Here is a 21,713-nt window from a genome sequence, read left to right on the forward strand (position 1 = left end):
CAAAGTGGCTCAGGTTTAAAAGCAGTATGGATAGTGACAAAAAGCGTAATATGAACATTCAAGAAAATAAAGTAAGTTTATTTATTTTATTTATTATTTTTAATTTTATTATTATACTTTAAGTTTTAGGGTACATGTGCACAATGTGCAGGTTTGTTACATATGTATACATGTGCCAAAGTATAAGTTTTAACAACAAAAATCATTTCTAGATTACTTATAATAGCTAATACAATGTAAATGCCATGTAAATAGCATGTACTGTATTTTTTTATTTGTTGTACTGTATTTTTTGTAGTTGTATTGGCTTTTTAAATTGTTTTTTTTTTTCTTCAAATATTTTCAATCCACAGTTGGTCATATCTTCAGATGCAGAACTGTGGATTTGGAAAGCCTACTGTAATAGGAGGGCAAATTTAAGCATTCGTATTTTAACAATATTTAATAGCTCACAATATTTAATGTGAGGTTATTTACATGTAATTTCTTTAATCAGATCAAAAGGATGATTATCCAATGACTTGTGCAAGCTCTTCGTCTCCACAGCGTAGGAAGGAACTGCAGGCGATGTAGTCCAAGTCAATAAGCCTCAGAAAACCGATGCCTACAAACTGTGACTTGTTCAAATCAGAGTCCTGTTTGTAATGTCCGAACCCAGAACTTGATCCTGGGCCTTCTGGTCCCACGGTAACCTTTTCTCTCATTGTACAAAATATTCAGCCAGTGAAATAACCATCAACATATCTGAGATGGAACATGCTGTCTTTGATTTCAAACCAGATCCTCTTCCAGTCTTCCCTTTTTTTTTTTTTTTTTTGAGACAGAGTCTTGCTCTCTCACCCAGGCTGGAGTGCAGTGGCGCGATCTCGGCTCACTGCAAGCTCCGCCTCCCGGGTTCACGCCATTCTCCTGCCTCAGCCTCCCGAGTAGCTGAGACTACAGGTGCCCGCCACCATGCCCGGCTAATTTTTTGTATTTTTAGTAGAGACGGGGTTTCACCGTGGTCTCGATCTCCTGACCTCGTGATCCGCCCACCTCGGCCTCCCAAAGATTACAGGCGTGAGCCACTGCGCCCAGCCAGTCTTCCCTTTTTGAACAAGTTAGTACCTCAATCTAACTAGTTGCCAAAGCCAGAAACTTAGAAGTTCTGAATACTTCATTTTTCCCAATCCCCCATATCTAATTTTATCCTCATTAACTTATCAGGTACCATCAATTTTATCTCCTATATAGGTCTCAAATCTCCCCGCTTCTCTCTATCATTCCCTCACCTCCCTATTTCACTACTATATAACTCACTAATTTTCTCACAGGTCTATTCTGACCATTCTCCCATCTGTGTTCTCTATAGTGAAGCCAGAATGATCTTTTTAAAATGAGAATTTTTCCCCCTCCCTGCCTGGTCTCTTCTACACCACTTAAAACCACCTCAGTGGTTTTTCCATTGCTATTATATTGAGGTCTGTGAGCCTAAATATGTTAGCAAGCCCTGCCCACCTTCTTGCTTAAACCTCCCCTCTCTTCCTATATCTTTGCCCTCCAGACACATTGGGCTTATTTTGATTTTGGAATGCTTCTTACCTACTCCCCCTATCCCCCAGTCTTTGCCTAATTAATGACTAACTATTCTTTAAGTCCTAGGTCAGGCATCTGTCACTCAGGGAAGTCTCTGACATCCCAGAGTACTCCATGCCACCCCTTTATTTTAATCAACATTAAGTAAACTGTGCTTCTTTCTTTCAGAGAATTATCTCACCTTATAGCCATATAATCATAATTGCAATCCTTTGATTAATGTCAGTCTTCTCCCCAAACTGGAAATTCCATGAGAGCAGGCATTTGTTATTTTTTGTCCCCGGTGTATTTTTTTATTCTCTATTATATTTCCAGTACACAGCACAGTGAAATGGCTCCATAAACATTACCTGAATAAGTGAAGTAATTCTCTATAAGGTCTGGCTGAAGACCTTCATGTCTCCAGATAAGTAGCCTACAAATATCTCTCTATTCTGATTTTACTTTTAGGCCAGTTCCAGCTTTTCTGTTGTAGTGAGTAGAATGGAGATATAAGCTCAATTTCTACTGGAGAGATCAAGGCAGTTGCAGGGTCCATCAGTATTTAAGTGAATTTTGAACTTAATGAGATTCTTCAATTCATTCTGGAAGGAATGTAATTCTAGGTTGACTATAGCCACAATAGCATGATGCCAGGAATCAGAACTTAAAAGGCTTTTCTTGTGGAAGTAACTTCTGACTCAAACCCTGAAGTAAACCTATAGTACTTATTGTCAGTCCAAGGAGTTCATCTCAGGAAAAAAAAAAATCATTTTACCATAGTATATGTAAATTAAGTCAGTTAATACAAGTTAGTGCTGGCTGGGCACGGTGGCTCACGCCTGTAATCCCAGCACTTTGGGAGGCTGAGGCAGATCCCTTGAGGTCAGGAGTTCAAGACCAGCCTGGCCAACATGGCGAAACACTGTCTCTACTAAAAGTACGAAACTGCCTCTACTAAAAGTACGAAACTTAGCAGGGCGTAGTGGCATGCACCTGTAATCCCAGCTACTCAGGAGGCTGAGGCAGGAGAATCGCTTGAACCCAGGAGATGGAGATTGCAGTGAGCCAAGCCTGCACCATTGCACTCCAGCCTGGGTGACAGAGCGAGACTCCGTCTCAAAGTAAAAAGGAAAAAAAAAAGTTAGTTCTAAGAACAGTAATTAACTCATAGTAAGATATAAAAGTGTTAGGTAATGTGTGTAGAGCCAAAGAGACTTTGAGTCAACATTATGCCTAATGTTAAATGTATTAAGAACTTTTTAATTCAGGAAAGCATGCATTTCTTTGAACACTGCATAATGAACTGTGTTGAAAATAATTACTTAGCCTGTTTCTGCTTACTTTTGGTGTTTCAGACCTTTCTCAATTTTACCCATTCTTATTATAATTTAAAAGCCCTTTTTAGATCCCTAGAGTAAAATAGGAGATGAATCTTGGCTGATTACTAGAAATAGGAAGATTTTAGCTGATTACCTCACTGGCAACTTTGATAGCAGCACCTTAAACTTGAGATCCCAGGCTTGGGTTCCTCTAAGGCTTAAAGCTTTCAGAAGTAAATGTACTTATTTTGTTAAGGAAATTCTTTGGAGACTTTTTTCATTAAATAATTTTCATTATGTCTGAACATGGCTCTAACTTGCCAAATTTCCCTTCTTTGTTTAGTATAATTACTTTTAAAGAGTGTGAAAATGTGTATTCTATTTTTAAAATTTAATATTTTTTCAGTGCTGACATATTCAACTATGGTTTATTTTCATTTTCAGGTCTTTAGTAATGTTAATTCAAACCTGAGAGTTTTAAACTATGTTGGAATAATGGATCCCATTGAGAATATAGTAAAATGTTTTGAACCTTCTTTCTAGAAAAATGTTTGCATATTCAAAATATTGTATACAGTGTTTCACTTTTCACAAATAATCCTGAAACTGATTCATATATTGTTTTTATTTTTATTTTTATTTTTGAGATGGAGTCTTGCTCTGTCACCCAGGCTGAAGTGCAATGGCATGATCTTGGCTCACTGCAACGTCCACCTCCTGGGTTCAAGCCATTCTCCTGCCTCAGCCTCCCAAGTAGCTGGGACTACAGTCATGCGCCACCACGCCCAGCTAATTTTTGTATTTTTAGTAGAGACAGGGTTTCAGCATGTTGGCCAGGCTGGTCTTGAACTCCTGACCTCAAGTGATCTGCCTGCCTCAGCCTCCCAAAGTACTGGGATTACAGGCATGAGCCACTGCGCCCGGCCGCATATACTGTTTTTTTAAAATGTTGCTCCTCTTTAGATATGTGACTAGTATGTTTTCATTTAGTTAACATGTCCAATTGTATTCAGTTTCATTAAAATTGATTTAATTTGTATAACACAAAGTTTCTAGATCTTTCTTCTGGAAGCAATAATAAAATAAAAAAGTGCTAAGTGCATTTTTGGGAGAATGCAGAATTTTAAGCAATGGCTATTCATATGGCAATTATAGCAGTTTTTATCACTATGTTTTAAAAATGTAAGAGATTCTTTTTTTTTGATCCATATTATTTATTTATACTTATTTATTCTTTTTTTTATTTTTTTTATTATACTTTAGGTTTTAGGGTACATGTGCACAATGTGCAGGTTTGTTACATATGTATCCATGTGCCATGTTGATTTCCTGCACGCATTAACTCGTCATTTAGCATTAGGTATATCTCCTAATGCTGTCCCTCCCCCCTCCCCCCACCCCACAACAGTCCCCGGAGCGTGATGTTCTCCTCCCTGTGTCCATGAGTTCTCATTGTTCAATTCCCACCTATGAGTGAGAACATGCGGTGTTTGGTTTTTTGTCCTTGCGATAGTTTACTGAGAATGATGTTTTCCAGTTTCATCCATGTCCCTACAAAGGACACGAACTCATCATTTTTTATGGCTGCATAGTATTCCATGGTGTATATGTGCCACAAAAAATGTAAGAGATTCTTAATAAAAACTGATGTGATTTTATCTTGGGCATTTTTTAAAGGATGTTTTCTTTTTTGAAAAAATTATTTTTAAATTTTTATTTATTTATTTTGAGACTGGGTTATGAGACTGGCCAATTTTTGTATTTTTAGTAGAGATGGGGTTTCACCATGTTGCCCAGGCTGGTTTTGAACTCCAGGGCTCAAGCGATCCACCCACCTTGGTCTCCCAAAGTGAGGCGTGAGCCACCGTGCCCAGCCTAAAGGATATTTTCTTGAGTGATGGCTGTTGAATTATTTTGGTAGGACTTGGAATGCTTTTGTGGAGTGTTTAAGTGGAATATTGGTTCTAAGTTTCCTATCTCAGGGATCCTGGACCTGCCATTTGATTAGCTGCATACATTTTTAAATTGAGGGGAACCAGAAAATCTTCCAAGATCTTTGAGTGCTGTAGACTCCTTTGGATGCAGTTTTCTTAGAGAACTGCTGGGTCCATCCAATCTTAGGATGGCTGAGGTTATAAGATTTTCTCTGGTTTTTTTCTGCCCTGTCAGGCATCTTGTGATTTCATAGATTGCTGTCATCATTTTCTCCCTTGGTTATCTCATCCAATACCTCATGCCTTTTTTTTTTTTTTTTTTTTGAGACAGAGTCTCACTCTGTTGCCCAAGCTGGAGTTTAGTGGCGCTATCTTGGCTCACTGCAACCTCTGCCTCCCGGGTTCAAGCAATTCACCCTACCTTAGCTTCCTGAGTAGCTGGGATTACAGGCACCTGCCACCAGACCCAGCCAATTTTTGTGCTTTTTTAGTAGAGACAGGGTTTCGCCATGTTGGCCAGGCTGCTCTTGGACTCCTGACCTCAGGTGGTCGCCTGCCTCGGCCTCCCGAAGTGCTGGGATTACAGGGGTGAGCCACCGTGCCTGACCCTCATGACTTTAATATGATCCAACATCAGCTCTTTACAAATGAGTCCTAAATCTACCTCTCTAGCCCAGACCTCTCTCCTGAAATCCAGACTTAAATTTATCTGACTGCTGTCTTAACATCTCCAGTTAGAATTGGCATCTCAAAATCAGTATGTTCAAAACTGGATTCCTATTGTTTCCTCAGAAATGTAATCTTCCCTTTGTCAGTTGACAGTGCAGTCTCTCAAAAGCCTTGCACCCTTTCTTTATTCCTCTCTTTCTATCATACTCCATGTTTGGTCTGTTAGTATTATTGCCTCACCCTTCAAAATATATCCAGAATTCAAATGCATCTCACTATCTCCACTGCTGTACCTTGGTCAGAGATACTTTTACCTCTTAGGTAGATTAAATGTCAGGTCCTAATACCTGGAACTTGAATGTTAACATTATTTGGAAAAAAAAATATCTTTACAGATGTGATTCAGGATCTTGAGATATGGAGATTATCCTGGTTGGCTCTAAATGCTATCACATGCACCCTTCTAGAGAGAGGCAAAGGGAGGTTTGACACACAGGAGGAAGTGATGTGAAGACAGGCAGAGTTTGGAGTGATGCAGCTGTAAGCCAAAGAATGCCCATAGCAACCAGAACTTGGAAGAAACAAGAAATGAATTTTCCCCTAGACCCTCTGGAGGGAATTCGGCCTTGCTGACACCTTGATTTCAGACCAGTAATACTGATTTCTGACTTCTGGCCTCCAGAACCGTGAAAGAATAAGTTTCAAGCCATATCGTTTGAGGTCATTTGTTACAGCAGCCATTGGAAATTAATACATTCCCCTGTTTAGGATTTCAATCAAGGTTGTTCATTGTGTTCGGTTGTTATGGCCTTGTTAATCTAAAATAATCCCCCTCACGTGTTTTGTTTTTCTTGACACTGACTGTTTTTAATTTAAAGAGTCTAGGAATATTGTCTTGCAGACTATCCCACGTTGTGGAATTGCCTGATTGTTTCCTCAGAATTAGATTCACATTAAACGTTTTTTCCAAGAATACGATATAGGTGATGTTGCATAAAGCCTATTATTAATACAGCTGCCAGAGTGATTTTTTTTTTCCCAAATGGAGTCTTGCTCTGTCACCCAGACTAGAGTGTAGTGGCATGATCTCAGCTCACTGCAACCTCCGCCTCCCGGGTTCAAGCAGTTCTCCTGCTTCAGCCTCCCAAGTAGCTGGGATTACAGGTGCGGGCCACCATGCCCAGCTAATTTTTGTATTTTTAGTAGAGACAGCGTTTCACCATGTTGGCCAGGCTGGTCTTGAACTCCTGACCTCATGATCCACCCACCTCGGCCTCCCAAAGTGCTGGGATTATAGGCGTGAGCCACCGCGCCCAGCCTGGAGTGATTCTTTTAAAGCATTAAGTCAAAGCACAGCATTCCTCTGTTTGAAAGTCTCCAGTGGCCTCCCATTTGTTCAGAGGAAAAGCCAGATCCCTCATATGATCTGGCCACCTGTAACCTCTGGAGCTTTCTCTCCTCTTCACTCATTATATTGCTGTTGTCTTGCTATTTTCCAGACAATCTGAGCATGCTCTTGTCTTATGATCTTTGCTTTAGCTGTTCTGGTTGCTTGGAAAGCTCTTCCCCCCATGGATCTTTCGGCTCACTGTCTCACCTCCTTCATGTCTGCCTCAGTGCCCTGTGTTAGTGAGTCCTTTCCAGATGACTATTTTTAAAATTGTGATTCTCCACCTGCTTCCCGCTGCTGATCGCTCAATGCTGCTTTACTGTCGTGTTTTTCCATATCACCCTCTCTCATACCATGTAACTTATTTATTATGTTTATTGTTTATTGCCTGCTTTCCCTACTGAACTATAAGCACCATGGTGGCAGGAATCTTTGTTTTGTTCCCAGAGTCATCCCATGATGTTATGTTCATAGCAGGCACAAAATAATTTGTTAAATGGATGAATATGAAAATACTTTAGATGAATGTAGCCTTCTTTGCCTTAATTCACAGTAGAGTCACAACTGTATTTTGAAATAACTTTGGATTTGCGGAAGAGTTCCAAAGACGGTGTAGAATTCCTGTTTACCCTTCACCCAGTTTCTCCAAATGTTAACATTTCACATAACCATGGTACATTGATCAAAACTAAGAAATTAACATTGGAATAATACTATTAACTAAACTCCAGGCTTCATTTGGATTTCACGAATTTTTCCACTAATACCCTTTTTCTGTTCCACTGTCCAATCCAGGATACCACATTGCATTTAATTATGTCTCTTTAGTCTCCCCTAATCTGTGCAGAGACTACTTCTTAAAAGATTCTTGTGGATTATTTGCTCAAGTGAATATTTCTTTTATTTATTTATGCCTCAGCATTCACATCATGTGAATATTTCTAAAGGAAAGAAAGGTTGTAAAACTTAGCACTAGAATATATAGCCACAGGGCACTGTTGAACTTTAGACAAGATCATAGGATTTGACATATTTTCTGGGTCAAATGCAGAGTTTATCTAGTTTCTTCTCTTCTGCCATGAGAGCTTCCCAATCCTTTCATGTTGTCATTTGAGGTGAATCTTAGCATAACCATTAACTGTTTGTGACATTTTAATGGGTAAATGTAATTATTTCTGTAGTAAAGAAAGACATGTTAGGTACTTACCCCGTGTAATGAACTGTATCGAATTCTGCCTTGTGCGGGGGGATGTAAAGAAATTTGAATAAGTTTTTTACTAGCCTGGGTTCTAATATAGGTAATATATAACTAACAGACTGTAATAACAACTGGTTTGATAGCACAGAGGAAATTATTAATGTTAACTGGGTGAGGTGAGAAATAGGGAGAAGATCACATTTAAACTTGCCCTTAAAGTATTAATAGAATTTTTAAAAAAATTTATTCGAGACAGGGTTTCACTTCCACTGCCCAGACTGGAGTGCAATGGTGCAATCTCAGCTCACTGCGACCTCTGCCTCCTGGGCTTAAGCGATTATCCCACCTTAGCCTCTGGAGTAGCTGGGACCACAGGCACTTGCTACCACACCTGGCTAATTTTTATATTTTTCTGTAGAGAAGGGGTTTCTCCATGCTGCCCAGGCTGGTCATGAGCTCCTCATCTCAAGCCCATCCACCCATCTCGGCCTCTCAAAGTGCTGGGATGATAGTGTGAGCCACTGTGCCTGACCTCATAGAATTTTTTGAAATGGCTTTATTGAGATATTATTAACGTATACATATCAAATGCACCATTTAAAGCAAACAATTCAGTTGCTGTGCATATATTCACAGAGTTGTGCAACCATCCCACAATAAATTTTAGAACATCTTCATCAGCCACAAAAGAAACACCATACCTGTGTTCACTCCCCATTCTCCCCTTCACTCAGCTCCTGGCAACACATATTCTTTATATCTCTGTAAATTTGCCTATTCTGGTATTTCATATAAATAGAATTGTACAGTATGTGTCTGACATCTTTCACTTTGCATAATATTTTCAAGATTCATCCACATTGTAGCACCTATCAGTACTACATTCCTATTTATGGCCAGATATTCTATTTTATAGAAGTATATTTTCGTTTTTCATTCATAGATTTAGGTTGTGTCTACTTTCGGGCTATTATGAATAATGCTGCTATGAACATTCAGATTTTTGCATGGACAAACATGTTTTCATTGATGTTGGGTATATACTATGTTTAACCACTTGAAGAATTAGCAGACTTTTTCAAAGCAGTTATTATTTTACATTTCCACCAGCAATGGATGAGGGTTCCAATTTCTTTACATCTAAGCCAACATGTGTTAATGTCTGTCTTTTCTATTTTGGTCATGCAAGTGGGTGTGAAGTGGTATTTCATTGTGGTTTCGATTTGTATTTCCCTAATGACTGATGATGTTGCATCTTTTCATGTGCCTATTGGTCATTTGTGTATGTTCTCTTGAGGCGTATAATTTTAGTAGGTGAAGAAAGGAGCATGGAAGGGAGCAAGAGAACCGGGACAAAGGCCTGAGAAATGGTGAGAGAATCAGTAAGAGAGTAGGGCTCTCAGATGGTGGGAGTTAAGAGGACTATAGAAAACTGGGGCTCTAAGTTGATGTGTCAAGTCACACTGTCCTCCGCTTATCCTAAGCTTACCTTGCTCAAATTTCTTTTTTTTTCTTTTTCTTTGTTTTTGTTTTTTCTTAAATTTCAAGGATATTCCTTCTTTTGTAAATGTCACAGAGTATCGTGGCTAGCTCATTCAATTGATTCTTTCAACTTTTAAATAATTATTGAGGGCCTTTATTTATTCCAGGCCTTCTAGGCCCTGTTAGTGAGAGGGGCAGATCAGTGAGCAAAAAGAGACAAAGTTCTTGCTTTTCATAGAGCTTATTTTATAGGGAGGATGATTTTGTACCAGTAAAAACCTGTCTTATGGCCCAGCATGGTGGCTCATTCTTGTAATGCCAGTACTTTGGGAGGCTGAGGCAGGTGTATTACTTGAGGTCAGGAGTTTGAGACCAGCCTTGCCAACATGGTGAAACCCCATCTCTACTAAAAATACAAAAACTAGCCAGGTGTGGTGGTGTGCACCTGTAGTCCCAGCTATGGATGTGGAGGGGTTGGGGAGATTGGTGGGGGGTAGGCTGAGGCAGGAGAATCGCTTGAACCGGGAGGTTGCAGTGAGCCAAGATTGCACCTCTGCACTCCAACCTGGGCAATAGAGCAAGACTCTGTTTCAAAAAAAAAAAAAAAAAAAGCCTGCCTCGTTAAAGGCTGCCTTTATCCCAGCCTTTTATCATTTGGTAAACAAATCCGGTTCTAATTTGTTTATGCTATTGATGATTTTATTGGATTGGGTCATAGCCCATTTTAGCTTCTGTCTTTTTAGATATGTTTTATTTATTTTCAGTTTTATTTATTTATTTTTTTTTGAGACAGAGTCTCACTCTGTTGCCCAGGCTGGAGTGCAGTGGCACAGTCTCGGGTCACTGCAACCTCCGCCTCCCAGGTTCAAGCGATTCTCCTTCCTCAGCCCCCCAAGTAGCTGGGACTACAGGCGTGTGCACCACATCCAGCTAATTTTTGTATTTTTAGTAGAGACTGGGTTTAACCATGTTGCCCAGGCTGGTCTCCAGCTCCTGGCCTCAAGTAATCCTCTCTCCTCGTCCTCCCAAAGTGCTGAGATTATAGGCATGAACCACCACATAGGCCTGGTCTCTTCTGAGACTGTTGCAGTTGAAGTCCATTTTTCCGCTGTAGTCCATACCAACTGATGAAAAGCCTGATGAACCATAAAGAAAAGCTCTCATGCATATTTTAAACATACCGTCTTACCATGTATGTGTGTTTTCATCAACCTTTTGTTTTAGGACCAAGGCTTTTTCTTTTTGGGGTAGGAGGTGGGACTTGTGAACCCTGCATCACTTTGAATAAGGATTTACTGACGGATATTTTGTGGTCTTTCTTACAAAAACCCCACCTTGGCCTCCCAAAGTGCTGGGATTATAGGCAGGAGCCACCACATCCAGCCTCATAGGTTTACTTAGAATTAATTGAGTTATGAGTTCAGTATCATACACAGCTGCTTAAACAGGTTAGGAGTGGCTCTTGGTAAGCAAATTCAAGTAGAGGAAGAAGTGCACTGGCCATGAGCATTTGGTCCACTGTGGACAGCAGCTATTATGTATTATAAGGGAAACAAAGCAGTTGTTCAGTCCATGTTGTTGGTGGGGGATTGGTTAGGAAAGCTTCTATATATTCCAGGTTAAGTACTTTTCTGCTATGTTCTGTCATCACACCGTAGATGCCTCTTTTAGAAAACTTATTTCACTATTCTAATTGTTTACTTGTCTTCATCATGGAATTTCATAGTCTTTGAGGGCAGCAGTATACTGTCATTGTATTTCTAGTTCCTAGTATATACTTGGCATGTAGTTATATATTGGCTTTAAAATGAATTAATTGACTACAAGCTCAGTATAATTCAATAATATGACTAGGCTGACAAAAATGAAAAAGTTTGGCCGGGTGTGGTGGCTCACGCCTGTAATCCTAGCACTTTGGGAGGCCGAGGCATGTGGAATGACTGAGCTCAGGAGTTTGAGACCAGCCTGGGCAACACGGTGAAACCCCATCTCTACTAAAATAAAAAATAAATTAGCCGGACGTGGCAGCATGCACCTGTAATCCCAGCTACTCAGCAGGCTGAGACAGGAGAATCGCTTGAACCCAAGAGGCGGAGGTTGCAGTGAGCTGAGATTGTGCCACTGCACTCCAGCCTGGGGCACAGAACGAGACTCTGTCTCAGAAAAAAAAAAAAAAAGATTCTTTGGGGATCAAAGTGATGGTCAGTTTATTACTAGCAGAGATACAATTCTAATTCTAAATCTATGGGTCTACACGAAAATTGTTAAGAAATTTGTTATCTATTGAGGTTTAAATGAGTTATCTATTAAGGTTTGACAGACTACTCCAAACAGTGGCTTAAATCACCAGTGAGATACTATTTCTTAAAATTCTGATTTATCAAATGCTAATTCACGTGACGTTCTGCTTCACATGGTGTCGGCTGGGGTAACTAATGCGGCTGGATTTTCACAATATCTTCTGTCATTTGACTTGGGTGACTAAAGTCTGGGGCCCAGGCAGGCCTCTCCCCACTTCTGCATGTCATTCTTCTTCTTCTAGGTTAGCCCAGGCTTCTGTGTGTGTATATATATATTTTTTTTTCTTTTTTTTTTTTTTTGAGATGGAGTCTCGCCCTGTCACCCAGGCTGGAGTGCAATGACACAATCTCGGCTTACTGCAACCTCTGCCTCCTGGGTTCAAGTGATTCTCCTGCCTCAGCCTCCCGAGTAGCTGGGATTACAGGCACGTGCCACCACGCCCAGCTAATTTTTTGTGTATTTAGTAGAGATGGGGTTTCACCATGTTGGCCAGGCTGGTCTCGAACTCCTGACCTCGTGATCTGCCCGCCTCCACCTCCCAAGGTGCTGGGATTACAGGTGTGAACCACTGTGCCCAGCCCAGGCTTCTGTTTTTTTTTTTAAATGGAGTCTTGCTCTGTCGCCGAGGCTGGAGTGCAATGGCGCAGTCTCGGATCCCTGCAACCCCCTGCCTTCCAGGTTCAAGCGATTCTCCTCCCTCAGCCTCCCAAGTAGCTGGGATTACAGGCACATGCCATCACGCCTGGCTAATTTTTGTATTTTTGGTGGAGATGGGGTTTCACCATGTTGGCCAGGCTGGTCTCGAACTCCTGACCTCAGGTGATTTGCCCACCTCAGCCTCCCAAAGTGTTGGGATTACAGGTGTGAGCCACCATGCCCGTCCCAACCAGGCTTCTTAAATGAATTCTAAGATAGCAACAACAGGAGCTGCCAGGACTCTCTTAAGGGCTGGACCTAGGACTGTCACAGTGACATTTCTGCCATATTCTGCTGGTCACAAGGCAAGCCCAAATTCAAAAGGAGAGAAATAGACCTCTTAGAGTTTCCTAATAAAAGGTAATTTCATTAAAAATATAATTCATAAATTAGTCCTATGTTTACTACTGTCTTTTCAACTCTTTTTTTATTCCATGCATTAATTGATTCCTAACCACTTGGATTGTGCCACCAATGTTTCTATGACATGATCCAAAAAAAAAGGGCTCAGTAGTTTTCACTTAAAAGACAAAGAGGCCCACTGAGCTATTACAGATGTTAATTAGGATTCATTTACTTTAATATGGTAGAAAGAATGCTATGATGCCACTTTAGTGATGAACAAAATAAGCTTAATCACATCTTAGGAACTAAGTATTCTGACATTATAATCTCTTCTCTCAGAGCCCCATCACAGCAGTCTTAGGATTCAAGATCTATTCTTGGGAAACATTATAGAACCAGTGTGTCATGTACATACAAATGGGGGAAAATATAATGGCTTTGGTAATCCTGTAGTAATCTTTCTTGTCATATACTCTTTTTTTCATTTTTAAAAATTGAGGCAAAATTTATATAACAAAGTTAACCATTCTGAAGTGTACAATTTAATGGCATTCAATACATTCACAGTGTTGTACAACTCATTTTTTTTTTGAGGAAAAGCATATTTTTGGGATAATGTCAAAACAGATTAATAAGATACTAATAAGATGGCCAGACATTCACTCAGAAATGTTGTTTTTTGTTTTGTTTTGGTGAAATGGTATGAGAGATATGTTGCCTTACACTTAGGCCACTGCATTCCCGCTTAAGTGCCAGGATTGTGTCAGCAACAGGATGGCCTAAACAATCTCAGTCTTGTCTCCTGCCAGCCCCCTAAATCTTCCAAAATTGCAAGAATAGGCCAGGTGTGGTGGCTCACACCTGTAATCCCAACACTTTGGAAGGCCAAGACAGGTGGATCGCTTGAGGCCAGGAGTTTGAGACCAGCCTGGCCAACATGGCAAACCCCCATCTCTACTAAAAATCCAAAAATTAGCCAGGTGTGGGTGGTGCATGCCGGTAATCTCAGTTTCTTGGGAGGTTCAAGTGGGATGATCGCTTGAACCTGGGAGGCGGAGGCTACAGTGAGCCGAGATCAACCCACTGCACTCCAGCCTGGGTGACAGAGTGAGGCTTTTTCTTAAAAAAAAAAAAAAAAAAAAAAAAAAAAAAAGGCACGTTTATCTCACCTTCACTCCTATTCTGGGGATGCTAACATCCTCAGGGAATCTCCCATATTGATCCCCTATAACCCAAGACTTGGGAGTTTCAGAGCACCACTCTAGGTCTGAGAACAACAAAAAAGTTGTTCTAAGGGATGAAGCCACCCTCAATAAAACTGGAAGTCAAAGCCTGCATATAAGCCCCACTCCCTCCTGCCTAAAAAAGGAAAGGTATTTAGATGTTTTTGTCTTGGATACTTTACTGGGATCAGGTAAGAACTGGACAAATGCAGTAAGTTATTGGAGAGTTAGAGATTAAAAAAGGCCGTGTGCAGTGGCTCACCTGTAATCCCAGGGTGAGGCCAGGGCAGGTGTGTCGCTTGAGCTCACGAGTAACGAGACCAGCCAGGGTAACATGGTGAAACCTCATCTCGACAAAAAATACAAAATTAGCCGGGCATGTTGGTGTGTGCCTGTAGTCCCAACTACCTGGGAGCCTGAACTGGGGAGGATGGCTTGAGCCCAGGAGGCAGAGGTTGCAGTGAGCTAGATCGTGCCACTGCTCTTCAGCCAGGGTGATAGAGGGAGACCTTGTCTCAAAATAATAATAATAATAGCAATTTTAATAGTTTTAAAATTTTGAACTAGTTAGAACCTCTTTGATATTTCCCTCACCTATGAGATTGGGATCAGCCCAGCTTTCAAAGGGAGGTACATGAATTTAGGACTGCAGAGTACAGCAAATTTTAGTTCCTGATAATGGCCATGCTTTCCTAAGAAATCTCCAAAGGTAATTGACTCAGCCTTTTCTACTGCACAATGTGATAGATGCTGTAAATCAGCGTTTAGAGGTGTTTATCTAACTTTTCCTAGTGGGAGATGGGGAAAGTTTCACTGAGAATGTCACTCTGCACCAGGAGCAGATGTTTGCTAAGTGGGCAAGGATTGAGGGGGGATGTCTTAAACTGAGGGAAAACATTTGTAAAAGCAGAAAGGGGTGAGGATATGACAGCAAATAAATTACTATAGCTAACATGAGAGAAGAGGAAGGGTGGTAAACAGAATTGAGGAGGTAGCCAAGGGCCAAATATAAATTTATATTACAAGCTAAGGAATTTTTATCCAGCCATAAAGAGCCGCTGAAAGATTTTATGCAGGGGATTATAATGATCAGATTAGCATATTAAGAAGATGATTTTGGCAATAGTGTGGAGTCTGGTCGATAGGGAGACCAGGTAGGAGGCTACTGAAGTACTCTGGACAAGAGATGAAGTGTACCTAAACTAAGGCATGGGGATGGAGAGGAACTTAGGATTACAGGCAATTACTTAAATGGCTAGGGGAAGCAGAAGGAAGCAAGAATCATTCCTTGGTTTAATGGTTTGGACGGATGGTGGTGGTGTTTACTGATGGTAGATAGGCAGGAGTAGAAAAGCCACTAAAAAAACCCACACACATTTCTGTTTTATGTAGGCATCTTGTATAGGACAGACTAACAAAAATGAAACTGTTTCTTAAATTTAATTGAAATACAATCACTGATTTTCTTATTTTAATTTTACTTAACCCTGTACAGTTCAGTCTACAAAAATAAGTATTGGTAGAATAGCCAGGTGCAGTGGTGTGTGCCTGTATTCCCAAGCTACTCTGGAGGCTGAGGCAGGTGGATCACTTGAACCTGGGAGTTCGAGTGCAGCCAGAGCAGCATAGTGAGACCCTGTCTCTAAATATTAAAAAACAAAAAGTTGTTTTTGTACTAAAGTGAATGTCTGATATCTGCACACCCCACAGGATGTACAGTGGAATCCTAATGCCTTATCTCTGAACTTACTGTACATAACATTGATATAACCTTTTCTATTGTTTTTGACGCCTGTTTTATTCAATTAGCATTATTTCCCTTGGCATCCTTATAGCCAGGCAATCCCTTATGATGAATTGAAAAAGCAAAACAAAACAAAACAAAAAACTAACTTTAATGATCTAAGGCTGTGCTGCTTGATATGGGAGCCACTTAGCCACATGTGACTTGAGTATTTTAAATTTGACTAGTTCAAAATGAGATGAGCTATAGATGTAAAATACTCACTGGATTTCAAAGATTTAATATCTCACTAACGTTTTTGTATATTTATTACATGTTGGAGCAATATTTTGGATACAAGAAGTAAAATTTATTGTTATAATGAATTTTTCCTGTTTTTGTTGTTGTTGTTGTTGTTGTTTTTAACTATTTTTAAGCCGGGCTTGGTGGCTCATGCCTGTAATCCCAGCACTTTGGGAGACCGAGGCGGGTGGATCACGAGGTCAGGGGTTCGAGACCAGCCTGACCAACATGGTGAAACCCCGTCTCTACTAAAAATACAAAAATTAGCTGGGCGTGGTGATGGGTGCCTGTAATCCCAGCTACTCAGGAGGCTGAGGCAGGAGAATTGCTTGAACCCGGGAGGCGGAGGTTGCAGTGAGCCGAGATCGTACCACTGCATTCTAGCCTGGGCAACAGAGCGAGACTCCCGTCTCAAAAAAATAAATAAATAAACTATTTTTAAAATGTAGCTACCCCTGTAATCCTAGCACTTTGGGAGGCCGAGGTGGGTGGATCATGAGGTCAGGAGATCGAGACCATCGTGGCTAACACAGTGAAACCCTGTCTCTATTAAAAATACCAAAAATTAGCCGGGCGTGGTGGCACACACCTGTAGTCCCAGCTAGTCGGGAGGCTGAGGCAGGAGAATCGCTTGAACCCAGGAGGCGGAGGTTGCAGTGAGCTGAGATTGCACCACTGTACTCCAGCCTGGATGACAGAGCGAGACTCTCAGAAAAAAAAAAAAAAAAAAAAAAAATAGCTACTAGAAAAATTTAAATTATATATATGGCTCACATTATCTTTTACTTTCTTTGCTTACCAAGTTTATTTCAGTTCCATTATCTGCCTAGTTTCTATGCTAGCTGCCTAACTTCTATACTAGCTAGAGATTTGCTGCATGTGATTAACAACTGTTTCATTTTAATTCATTATAAGTGCCTGGAAACTGCAATAATGCAAAATTGTCTTCCCATATTTTGGAAACAAGGTTAAAAAATTCTATAGCACCCTATAGTTGATTAGTAAGAACTTCAACGCAGAGTATCTACAGGAAACTGATTTTTGTAGATGTTATCACAATTCATTTTGAAATCTATAAGTTGGATAGTGTTTATTAACTCTTCTGCAAATAAATTATTTCTTAGAATGAAAGTCTTCAAGCTGGTACATGGATAGGATTGGACTAGAGAAAAAGCTTATTTGAAAAACATTTTATGAGGGTTTTCATTTATTGTCTAAACACTATAAAATTTTTTTGCCGTGTTCCAGTTGACACAGGCCAAGAAATGCCTGTACAGGTAACAAACACACCTAGCAAACAGGGATGGCTGCCATATCAAAAAGTCTCTCTGCTAAGGTGTGAGGTGCAGGGTTTCTTTTTGGGGTGATGAAAATGTTCTAAAATTAGATAGTAGTGATACTCGCACAACTCTATAAATATACTAAAACCACTGAATTGTATACTTTAAAAGGGTGAGTGTTAGGGTATGTGCAGTATAGTTCAATAAAGCTGTTATAGAAAAACTCAATCTGAAGCATGCTTATCTGTTGCAGTTACTGACTTACTAGTCATTTAATGAGAGTTAAGTGAGCAGACACAGAAAGCAACCATATGTTCAAGAACTACAGTGATCAGACAAAAATGGACTGTCCTTTTTTGACTTCTGTGTGAGCCCCACAGATCTGGTGGCATTTAGGGAAGCCTAGTGGCCTTCTTTTGTACTTGTGAAAATTAACTAACAATGTATTAGATTGCTAATAGATTCAAATTCTAATGTAAAATGAATGTGATACACTGAAAGGTGTAGACTGAATCCAGCAGATGAGTAGAAAGAAAACCACTCCAATATTTAATCATTTGTTGAGGAATTTATCCATTAACAAAGTTTTTAGACAGAGTTGTTTAAATCTACTCAAGGTGTTGTTATGCACATCTGTTTCTTGTACCTCAGGTTCATCCTATAGAAAATCATGCTAACTCACAAGGATATCCAAAGACGAGTCATGCAGTGTTTTCAACTTCAGAGAGTAGCAAAGGATGCAAATTTAATTTCTTTACCATTTGCTACCGTCTGAAGTTAGTAACATTTTCTGGCTAATCACCAAGCACCCAGAAAGAAAGAAATAGAGCAAATTTGGTGCATCATTTTCCTTCTGTATCTCCTTTCGCAGGCATTTCCACAGGATAAGAAGTGCTAAAGCACAGAAAAGAAGCTAGGCCCCACTTTTACTCTCATGAACAAAAGTCTTCCCATAGATTTTTACACAGCTGCTGCGTTTGTCTTCATCCCTTTCCTGAAGAGCCTTGTTGCTGTGGTCTTGCTCTAGGGCTTGCTTTCAGCAACATTTCTGACGCAGGTTTAATGCTGATTAGCCCTAAGACAATTCTAGGGCAGGGCTCCCTGCCAGGATAAAGAATGAACAAAATTGGTTTGCATATAGGCCAGCTGCAGTTGCTGCAGCTAGAGTCTGTCAAACTAGGACCATTTTCTTGTTTACCAAGATGAGGTTAAATTAGCACAGCATGAGGCAAAAAAAAAAGTTAAAAAAACCCAGAAAATTAGCTATGCTTTTGAGTATGATGCAGTGAGTGTGGAATTAAGGTGATTTTAAGTTAGTTTGAGAAGGGAGGGTAATAAACAGTACTAAAAGCTTGATTAAAAGCTGCTTGAAGATATTTGCTTGCTAACTATCTTAGTAAAAAAGAGGTATATTTGAATAGTGCTTCAAAGCTCACAGATTACATTTAGAAAAGTCTGTTGGCCCATTTATATTGAGTATGTGCCTCATGCTTAGCCCTGGTCCTGGCACAAGGGTACAGAGGTGGACATTTAATAGAGGAGGAAACTGTCTTTGAGACTGGGTTTCTGGAGACTCTTAATTCAAGCCTCAGCTCTGTCTTTAATTCTCACCTTAGGCAAACCATGTTAGCTGAGCATCTGTGTTCTCCTAATGTAAACAGTGAGAGATGGAGAGGGACTGCTCACGCTCTTAAAGATAATTCAAGTCTAACATTTTTTGAATTATTTGTTTGCGTAGTGTTATTTCCTAAAATATTTGAATCAAGTTTTATGTGTTCATAGTCTCTGATAGTGGGACATCAAGTCTAGATGAGGAGGAAAGATGAGCTGTGTAATCAGAGAAGCTGAACGTGAGAGGTTTCTGACTTCCAGAGCTTCAGTTTACAAAGCTCTTTCCCTACCTCTCTCCACTTTGCACTGCTCCCATTGCAGAGACTGCCCACATATTTACCTTTGGGAACTCAGGGTTTTTATTCCAGCAGTGCAAGGCTGAGTTGAGGGAAGGAGCCCCCACTTTCTCATCCACCTGCAAAGGCAGAGTACATAGCTGCAGGTAACAAGTTATAGGAAGGGTTAGTGTGAGGCAGAAAGGCACAGTAAAGGATAAACTTCGTAGTGATTGCTGATCCCCAAAGTGTCATTTGACATCTTAGACTCCCAGAACCCCTGTGCTTCGCTTCCCAGCCCTTCATCAACTCTGGATTCAAGGACTTCTGAACTTGATCTCTGTCACTTTCTCCTTGATGACCTTCCCAGATCCCAGTCTTGGATCATTAAAAGCACCCCTACTAGTTTAGGGCTGGGAAATGAGGAGACTGAATCATCTTATAACATTGTTCCTATGGGAGGTGAATTCTTTTACAGACTAACATCCAAATACAATCATTAGTAAAACTAAGGCTACAGCTGTTAATTTAACTGAAGCTTGTATAGTTATGGAGAGATCGTTTCTTTTATCAATTCATATTTCTATGCACTTCTCATTCAGTACTGTGCTATACTTTTCACTGCCCTTCACCTCAGCTAAGATGGTTTTCACCTTAAGTCTCAAGACAAAGGCAGCAAACAGCCAATACAGAATTAGGGCATAGAGCTGGGCGTGATCAGGGTGCTAACTACTCATAGTCCACTTTAAGCTCAGGATAGAAGAAATTATCACAGGAAAAAAACAAAACAAAACATTTGCCTATATTAGATAATCAAGTAGGTAGGGCTTAGAGAAAAAAGGAATCACCGTGGGTTGTAGTGGGGTAGTTTATACATGTAGGAAACAGTCCTGAAAGATATGGATGTGCAGAATGGAGGCTGATGTTCTGAGCTCCAGCTGAGGGAATTTTCATTTATCTGAAGTTTTTTTGTTTTTTTTTTCCCAGCTGAATTTAAGATTGATATTTCTGTTTTAAAAAGTTGTGAAATGAATATAGCAAAGTGTTAACATTTGTTGAATTCAGGAGAAAGATATCTACACACAGTGTTCATTATTTCTGTTTTACTTCTCTGTATGCTCGAATTTCTTCTTTTTAATTTTTTTGAGATAGAGTCTTACTCTGTTGCCCAGGCTGGAGTGCAGTGGCACGATCAGGACTCACTGCAGCTTCAACCTCCTGGGCTCAAGCAGCCCTCCCACCTCAGCCTCCCAAAGTGCTGAGATTAGAAGGTGTGAGCCACAGGGCCCAGCCTGAAATGTCTTAAAATTACAGACAGGAAAATAAATTGCATTAAAGTTGAGCAGCCCAAGAGACAAAGGAAAGAACTTAAATAATATATAGATCAGATGGTCAGCCGTTGAAAAAGTACATGTTAATGGCAGTCGGTTATTATATCAGTCTTGAAGGAGCACATAAATCGTATATTGTTCTGCAACCAAAGAACGGAAAAATGACTGCGATCATCAGTGATGAAAGCTCAAATGTGATGAAGAAATGGAAAAAATAAATAATGGGCCAAGGTTTCTTCATGGCTTGGAGTTAACTTTTTTTTTTTTTGAGACAGGGTCTCACTCTTATTGTCCAGGCTGGAGAGCAGTGGCGTGATCACAGCTCACTGCAGCCTCACCATCCCCAGACTCAGGTGATGCACCTCAACCTCCCAAGTAGCTGTCTGGGACTACAGGCACGCACCACCACACCTGTCTAATTTTTATATTTTTTGTGGAGACAAGGTTTTGCCCTGTTGCCCAGGCTGGTCTCAAACTCGTGGGCTCAAGTGATCTGCCCACCTTAGCCTTCTAAAGAGCTGAGATAACAGATGCGAGCCACTGTGCCCACCCATGCTTAATTTGTTTAGATGCGAGATATACTAACACAGAGAATATGCTGTACATCATTAGAGAAAATGAATATAAATAAATAACATACTTTAGTAATTATCTAAAGGAGCAAGTTTAGCCCAATAAACAAGGGGCAACCTAGTTTTCATACCTATACATCTATGTGAAAGATAAGTATAATCACATTTTTCTGAAAGAGTAGCTTTTAATGCATATATTTAAATTATTTTAAAATATGCTCTAAAGCCTCTTTATTATGCTATAATTGTTTCTAACAGTTGAATTTTTGCCTTTTCAAGAATTTCTTCTATAAATGCTGAGTGAAGAACCATTACTGATAAATTTTCTGTATTCCTAATATGCTTGGCTAAGCTTGTAGCAAGACTCAATATATTTGTTGGTTGGCAGTACAGAATTTTGAGTAGTCTGTTTATACCAGTAATATTGTGTTGCTAGTGAATAGATGAGTTTAATCTTAGTGCAAAAGGCATATCTATGTAACAATTTTTCTACTGATTAATTGT

General features: G+C 40.0%; 1 protein-coding gene and 1 pseudogene across 6 annotated transcripts in view; both read left to right on the forward strand.

The window, feature by feature from the left end:
* LOC129483144 (stathmin-like) overlaps positions 1-21,286 on the forward strand; it is a 211,625-nt pseudogene extending 190,339 nt beyond the window's left edge.
* The window catches only part of DENND5B (DENN domain containing 5B), a 209,941-nt gene that overhangs the window by 55,749 nt on the left and 132,479 nt on the right, over positions 1-21,713 (forward strand). The window lies entirely within an intron of this gene.

Source organism: Symphalangus syndactylus, chromosome 5 (genome assembly GCF_028878055.3).
Source record: "Symphalangus syndactylus isolate Jambi chromosome 5, NHGRI_mSymSyn1-v2.1_pri, whole genome shotgun sequence".
Classification (NCBI taxonomy): domain Eukaryota; kingdom Metazoa; phylum Chordata; class Mammalia; order Primates; family Hylobatidae; genus Symphalangus; species Symphalangus syndactylus.